The following is an 8,944-nucleotide window of genomic DNA, read 5'->3' on the forward strand; positions in this document are numbered from 1 at the left end:
ATTTATTTTTATTTATTTATTTTGGCTGCATTGGGTCTTTCTTGCTACGCGGGGGCTTTCTCTAGATGCGGCGAGCAGGGGCTACTCTTCGTTGCAGTGCACGGGCTTCTCATCACGGTGGCTTCTCTTGTTGTGGAGCACAGGCTCTAGGCGCACGGGCTTCAGTAGTTGTGGTGCGTGAGCTCAACAGTTGTGGCTCACGGGCTCTAGAGCGCAGGCTCAGTAGTCATGGCCCGCGGGCTTAGCTGCTCCACGGCATGTGGGATCTTCAAGGACCAGGGCTCGAACCTGTGTCCCCTGCATTGGCAGGCAGATTCTTTTTTTTTTTTTTTTTTTTTGCGGTACGCGGGCCTCTCACCGCTGTGGCCTCTCCCGCTGAGGCGCACAGGCTCCGGACACGCAGGCTCAGCGGCCATGGCTCACAGGCCCAGCCGCTCCGCAGCATGTGGGATCTTCCCGGACTGGGGCACGAACCCGCGTCCCCTGCATCGGCAGGCGGACTCTCAACCACTGCGCCACCAGCGAAGCCCGGCAGGCAGATTCTTAACCACTGCACCACCAGGCAAGTCCCGGTAGCTTTATTTTTAAACATGCAATTCAACTGAAACTGACATTATGCAGTTCAAAATATATATATTTAGTCTCCTTTCACTTTGAAGAATTACAGTCTCTGAATGCATTTCTTTCCATTGTTAATAAGCGCTATGCCTGAAGATCAAGTCCTATAGCAAACCACATGCCAACCTTCACTACACATTGCTTCTTTTAAGTGGATAATTTAAAACATACGCACTCAAGTATACTATCTTTCTTCCTCTTTAGATGCTGTTTGAGTATCTCATCTGAAAGAGTCTAAAGCATAAACATTTGGTGTTTTTTATTGTAACTAACACTCTTCACTCCGCAATAGCATACCGTTTGCATCATATAGTAAAGACCCTTTGCAAATCAAGCTGGGTGGTATGAATGAGAGGGATCAACATTAGCTTCTAAGTGGCTATGAAGAAGATTGGGGATTTTGAGTCTTGGGAATCCTGAATATGTAATAGAGAAAATTGTGTAACTACTTATTTCAACATTTTACAAAGGGACCTTATATCTTTTAGGAATGCTTAGAGTTATAATGTAATAGCTGATACACTTCCATGAGTAATGTTGCCTATAAACATTAAGTATTGAAGAAACTTAATGTACTGGCCAGACTGAATCCTTTCATGGAGCTATTGTTACGGTTATCATTATTATTATTGCTGCAGGAGGTTCAATACACAGCTAACACAGACGCTTTTAAATTGAATTTGCATCTCTGCTATTTAACACCGTCCAAAGTAAATCTCTAAATGTGAAACACAGTTACCTAAACGCTTGTAATGTAAAAACCCAATGTACACAACATTAATCATCAAGCATTGGTACCTGGATGATTCAGTGATGGAGACTCATTGAATATTTCAAAATCAAATCTAGATATTGAATTTTTGGTAAAGTTACATGTTTAATACCTTGGTTTCATTGATGAATCCTGTCTTCTCTAATTCAATTATTAATTCTTAATTTTAAAAAGTTATTTAGCATAACACTTCTCTAAACTATGATATTTTGCTATTTGCTTAGAATTCTACAAAAACTTATTGAGCCCTTACGCATGCCTTATACCATGATAGGCACTAAGGGCCTTACTCATAAAGATAGCAGTAAGACACCATTCCTGACCTCAGAACTTCAAGATTTATTCAAATAATCACAACCTGTGATATGATAAGAATCATGATGAAGGAATAAAAAAGGGAAGTAGTAATGGCACAACTATATTCTAATGAAGATTAAATTATCAAAATTCTCTGTGATCCATTTTTTTCAACAAATGCTCATTAAGTACTTAACCATGTACTGGGTCTTATTCAAAACACTGGGGATGTCTCAGTGAATGAAACAGACAAAATCCCTCTTCTGGTGAGGCTAACATGCTAGTGGGGGGAGGTGGAAATTATATCCTAAGTATCATACATAAGTAAATTTTGTAGCATGCAATATTTGGTTAACCATTTTTCCCCCTTTAAAGGAAATAAACTTACGTCCTGGTAAAGGGACATATTTGGGGCAATTTTTAAAAATTACTTAAATTATTCATGTTGAATATTCAAATATATTTGAAAAATATGAAATCAGTTCTAGGTTGACTTCACCAAATTTCATATTTTATTGTTGCTAAGATACACATCTCCTTACATATTTAGTGACTCTGAAAACAGAGTGTCAATTAATCAATAGGATGTAACAATCATTGTCAACAGAGCAGCAGGTGCAGTGCAAGTTGTCACCTGCTGTGCACGCACCAACTTGGATTTCACTCATGATGACACGATGAGAAAACAACTACCCCTTGGCCTTTCAGTTGACACACCATGTATGAACACGTTAAAGAAAGAATATGAGTCCTGTTTGTGGTCTGAAACCTCCCATTAATTCCTTGTGTAAGGTCAAGAAAGCACTGAATAAAAACTTACCAGAAGTGTGGCAGCAGCTTAAAGGAAAAAACTGGAGACAACTGAGGAGCAATCTTTTGAGAAGTGCTGTATCACCAATGCTGTCGACGGGGACGATACTGTGGGAATAAAAAAGAACATGGATATGGATGACTGAGTAGAAAAGGGATTCAGGAGAACTGCACTCTGAATGTGAAAACATTTTGAGAATACCCAATTTATTTGGTTTATATTTCCCTTTTCATCTGTACACAACGTGATATGTTAAAGATGTTAGCTAAGTCTAAAACATCTCTACGATATCTTTAAAAAAATTTCAGGCAATATGAATGTATAATCCATCAAATTGGCAACTTTCTTCTTGTTTTTCAGGGGAATATAAGTTATTGGTTTGTCTTATAATTAATGGTGTTTTAAGTTTTATCAAATACAATAATTGTATAAGCAATAGCTGGATTTTCACTTTTATTCATGGAAATAATTATTCTCAAATGAGGAAAAAAATTCCTTATATTTGAAAACTATCACAGAAAAGATCATCTCTTTGGATGTTTGCACATGAACATTCTATGATCAGCAGGTGAAAAAGACGGAGACCATCTGCTGCAATTAAACATGGAAGCTTTCATTCAAATGACTGAATAATTCCTATAAGCTCTCAGCAGGAAAATCAAAAGCCAATGCCTTAGTTCTTTTTGTCATTCAGAATAGTTCAGTCAGGTTTTTGAAGACCAGGGTGTATTTTTTTAAAAGATACATTGTTGCATGATTTAGAATTTTTTCATCTCCACCACTCTGCTTTTTAAAAAATGTATTTGAGTTGATTTATAACAATGATGTACTTTTCTTTGTAGATTCAATTATGTTTGCAAAGCTATTGCTCCGTTGTGTATACCTAGCTTTCAACCACTACTATTATGATGACTAAGCACAATTGATTGTCTAACAGGTTGCTTGGAGATAATGGCAAGGTGGTAAAGAATTGAGGGCATGCGTCAACTTCTGTTTGGTATGTATTACGATTTCAGTCTCTTTTCAATCTTTGAGGTTCCGGGCCATTGGTTATTACACCACTTCTTCCTTCTGTCTCATGACAAATCATACACACACAATGAGTAATAATTTTTATCTTAAAAAATACGAAGGGAACAGACAGGTTTTTGCTGTCCATCTTTTGGTGCGCTGGGGAAGGGAAGAATTCTTCCTGATGCTCCTCAAATAATGCCCAGTGGCTACTATCTTTAGAGTTTTTGATCAATTCTGGTGAAAGGGAAAGTACAGCTACTGATGCATGGTAAGTCATTTTAAAAATCAGATAAAATGTGGACTTTCCATTACTGTTTTTGATTTAAGAATGTAGTACTTTTCTGCTTTGTTGAGCCAATGTCATTTTAAGAAATGTACAAGACTCTATTATTTATTCACGTTATTGTTTGTGTTAATAGTATCATTAATAAAATGAATCGTCTATATGCCATATGGTAAAATACCACTAACATTTCCACTAAAATTTCTTTCTGAAGTTATTAGTAGACGTTTCTCATTTTAGGTTACATAATTTCCTTTTGTCATTGAGGATATTGGTAAAATTATAGAAAATCTAAATGATGCATTAGGAGACCCACATCTCAGCAACAGGGTTTTACTGTGATGTAGTTCTACGGTGTGCCAAGTTTACTAGGCACTGGAGAACAATGAAAGTTTGGATAAATGGGCATTTTCTCTTTAATTGGCATAACTTTAAATGTTATCCACTTGGATGCAATTTTTTCTTTAAATGTAATGTACTCTGTTCTTCCTTAAGACGTAGAACACACTTGACATTGCTTGACAGGTCCCAAAATCAGGATCGTCTTTAGTAACATTGATTACTGGACGGCAGTTATAAAAAAAAATGAATTTTGTGAGGGGAGCTCCTAAGGGCCAGTTAATTAGCATATGAAAATACATTTATGAATGGTGTATTCTGCTTATGACCACCACTTACACCTGCTGTATACTCAAGTAATTTTTCCTAGTCTCTCTACATCTCCACTGGCCATGACTACCAGCTCTTTACATCCATTGTTTTCTTTCTATTTTTGTCCATTTTTTTCCTTTCCTCTATCTTCTTTTCTTTTATCTTGTCTCTTTTTTCTCAGACTCTTTGGCTTTCATACACTTCAGATTTGGCTGATAGTTATAATTAGAAAACAAAAGCAAATTCTTGGTTGGATTAACATTGCTTCTTTAGTTCTTCTTGGCTAGATTTATTGGTAGGGTTTTCTATTCCTTCTCTTGTTGGAACCGTTTCAGAACATTGGCCATGCCCACTAACCAAGTGCTGAGTATACAGTGTTCCTATAATAAAAATTAGAGCCTCTGGATACCAATTTTATTAGCTTACCGAAATGTGAATTCTCTTATGCCAATTTTATATAATGTGGCATTTGGATACATAACAATATTTTATGAAGGACACTATGCGTTGTTGCCAGAGTCTGTGTTTGATCTAATGTCTGTGACTGCTGTGCCAACAAGATGGCTTATGAGTAGATTAAAAAAAATCAGATCTGACGTTCCTCTGAAAAGAAAGTGTTTAGTCATTATAGGTTATCATTTATCTGATTTCATGAGATAAGAAGTTGGCATTGAAAGCATTTTCTTAAAATTTTGAAATTTATCTTCTGTGTAATTGATACATCTCTGTACCATCCCAATCTATTTGGATGAAGTCACCAAAATAATCAAAAAGCCCATAACTTAGAGTTTTTATCATTATTGTCTAATACAACAAGGACTCAGATTTCATGATGAAGTGTATTCTGGACAAATAATGTAACCAGACCCATATGTCTTGTATTTAATTCTTATCTATTATATAATTGCTGACATGTGTCTTTGTTCCTAATTATATCTATTTCTAAGTTAAAACATATATAATGCTCCCAATTTCTACATGGGAAAATATGTAAAAGAATTTTGTGAATCAAGCCTATGTTTCTTCTTCTATGGCTTCACAATTTCTACTCAATTCCAAAGCACTATATTTTTAAAGCAAGAGACAATGTTATGGGATATATGAGCTCTTTCAAATAATAGTGTAATGTGAAAGCTAACAGCTGACTCTGGAGTTACACTAACTTAGGTCAAGCCTCAGTGCCATTATTTTAATTGCAGGATACTGGGCAATCCTGGGCTTCACTTTCCTCATCTGTAAAATGCGAGGGGGTGGGGGATGGTAAGGGTGCATATATTATAGAGCTTTGGAGAGGATTAAATGAGAAAATACATTTAAAGCACTTAAATATACCTGACCTACAGGAAACATTTGACAAATGTTAGATCTTATACATATATTTTCTGAGTAGCTATGTTACATTTAGACATGAAATGTAAGAATGCACAAGAATTTACAGATAGATTTATTGGAGAAGCCATGATTGCATATTAGAGTCACAAGTAAAAGGACAGCATGATCTTTCCTTATATATATATTTCTTTGAATAATCCATCTTCCACACTATGCAATCTAACTCAGTCCCACATGGAAACACCTTCAGAATGTAGCCAAAAGATTAAGGCTTGGTTTCTCTGAATATTGCCACTATGCTGGAGAGAAAACAGGGGATGATACTAAGTGGATTTGATTTTTTACTATCTAGAAACTTACTGTCTGAAATGAATTTGTATAAAGAGAAGTTGGTCTTTTAGAATTTGTGACACATAGAATGGAATTCAGCTAGATACAGGGTAATTTTCAGTGCTTCTGATTACTGTACGTCACCCACTTTAATTTTAACATAATATTTAAAAATCTGATACCAGACCTGATGTGTGGTATCTAATATCAAAGATAATATAGAGGAAAATTTGAAAGCTAAAAAGTAATAAAAATTACAATGTCTGTTGGTATTTTTATACACAAAAATAAAAAGCAGTATAGGTTATAAGGCTAAGTTTCCAGAAATGACTGTTTTAAGTTACTAATAATTCAGTTGTCAGATGTAGAATATAATATTTTTTTCACATGTTTCAACTTCTTTTCTCTCTTCTTTAAAAGTGAATTGAAGTATTTTGTGACTTTGAGTTGAATGGTATTAAATAATTCATGTTTTAGTAATACATTATTCTGTTTTAATAAGATAATGATCCACTTAATCAATGGGATACTAAAACACATACTTTCATTCATGTTTCAATTAATCAGCCATCCAAAAATTTATCGAAGGATTTTTAGAAATTATGAGTAATGCTGAAAAGGGTATTAAATATTTTCAAGGAGTTTACAGTTCAAACAGAGGACAATAGTAATGCATATGTCACAAGCATATAAAAGCATAATTAAATGTACCTCAGAGTACACAGGATATTTTTCAAAAACTCTAAAATAACAGTCAAGTCTACGGTGCTGTCAGCATTTGATGCAAGTCACGCCACTCCACAACACAGCAAAGCATCATCAGAAGAGCTACAGAAACTGGCTTAACATTTGAAGGTTTTTCACTGCACCAGCCAGACTATGCCACGTCATTGCAGCGCACAATTATCAGCACTATCTGCGCAGAGACTGCTTCAACAGTGAATATATTAATACCCTATTTTGGAAGATTTTTATGGGATAATAGAATACTTTTCATATTCTATGCAATTTCTGCATAAAGCTGTAGTATTGCCAAGGGAAATGTAAAAGCAGTGCAGAGCATAGTAGCCCCTATAAAATAGAATGGAGAACTGGCAGTCATTAGTGGATCATTTTCTATTGCAAAATGCTGAGGATATGCACATATTCACCACATATGGCTGTTCAAGTTGTGCACTGCACAACTCTAAGGGATAATAACTATCATTTGCTTACTCAACCCAGGAAACACTTTTTTCACTCCAAATGTTTGATAACAGAGAGGAATCTCAAGAGCAAAGTGCAGATTCAGGACAAAGAAAATAGGTAGGCTTTTCAAGGCAGGAATGACTATGTCAGTACAAGTGGTGGTGATGATGTATGCAAACTATCCATTGCTTATATATCCTTCAGGATACATATGGCAGGATTCTGACAGATAATTTTTTGAAGGGGTAAGAAAATATTTTATTTTCAGTTTCTGCTGTTTGCCTAGGTTCTATATCAGTTGCTTTGGAGAACTGAATTGGTGAAAAGAACCTTATGTTTTTGTGTGTTTGGGTTATTGAAAGATCTTCAGTGAAGCTGCAAGCATATCTCTCTACACAACATGTAACAATTAAATATTAGCTTAACTCTTTCTATCACCTCCTGTCTTTATCAACCACCCTCAAACTAACCCAGCAGGATTAAGAACATTTCTAATAACTGAAACAAAAAAGCTTATTTTATTTGTACATTCTGGATAAATGCATATAAGTGTATAGTGTATAGTATATTTGGATACAGCATCGTAGTCTGAAGAACTATGAACAGAGACAAGAGTGTTCAAATGTACTAACATATGCTGTGCGCAGATTCAGCTGCCATCAGCTGCCATCGTTTTCCTTTGCCACATTTCTGCATAGAGGAGGGACACATAGATGGGACAGCAGAAGAAAGTCTTTTCTGAATTACATATTCTTACCTCTTATCAGTTGAAATCATTTATCTTGATTAAAATGGAGACCAGAGATGCCTAATGTTTTATGGACTTTGCACACTCAGTTCCCTGATCTATAGTGACAGAAAACAAGAGTGGTGGAATAGGGCTGGGCGTTGGATGTGGCATTGATTGGGAAAGGATAGACACGACTTTTTGAGGTGATGGACATGCTATATCTTGAATGTGATGGCCATTATATGAGTGCATCTACTTGCCAAAAGTCATTAACTGTACATGTACAATGGGGGCATTTTATGGTATGTAATTTATATTTCAGTAGAAGTGATCTTGAAATACTAGCTGCCTATATCCAAAATTAATATTTCTATATCCAACATAGAAAAAAAAATTGTGTTCTGAAGAAACAGTAGTACATCTGTATATTTGAAAACAAAGGAAGAAATCTTGTTGAGAATTAATTCTTGAAGAACTGTAAATTTAACTAAAAGTAAAATATGACAACATGATTTAAAAATGTTCAGGTCATTAAATCACTATGAGTATGCTTGAGTGTATGAGTGAAGAAATAATTATTCTATTGCTAAGTAATCTAAAAATGTATAATTTGTTTGCTATACATATTGAAACGTTTCCTCCCTTAAAAATTGTAATATTGGTACAAATTAGTACATTCTCTTTGAAATGTTTGAGCAGTATGAAATACTTCCTCCCTTCTTATCCTTCCTTGTCTCCTAATGTTTACTGCTAAACTGAGACTTCACATTGGAAGCTCACACTTGTACTTCACTGTGTATCATTTCAGATTTTATTCATTCATTGAACATTTTGGGTATGAATGAGTGGATTTACAATGTAGATATACACACACTAATTCTGCAACTTGATCTTCACTTAAGTATTTTAAAAATATTT

Source organism: Aethalodelphis obliquidens, unplaced genomic scaffold (genome assembly GCF_003676395.1).
Source record: "Aethalodelphis obliquidens isolate GAN/ISIS:26980383/991018 unplaced genomic scaffold, ASM367639v1 scaffold22, whole genome shotgun sequence".
Taxonomy (NCBI): domain Eukaryota; kingdom Metazoa; phylum Chordata; class Mammalia; order Artiodactyla; family Delphinidae; genus Aethalodelphis; species Aethalodelphis obliquidens.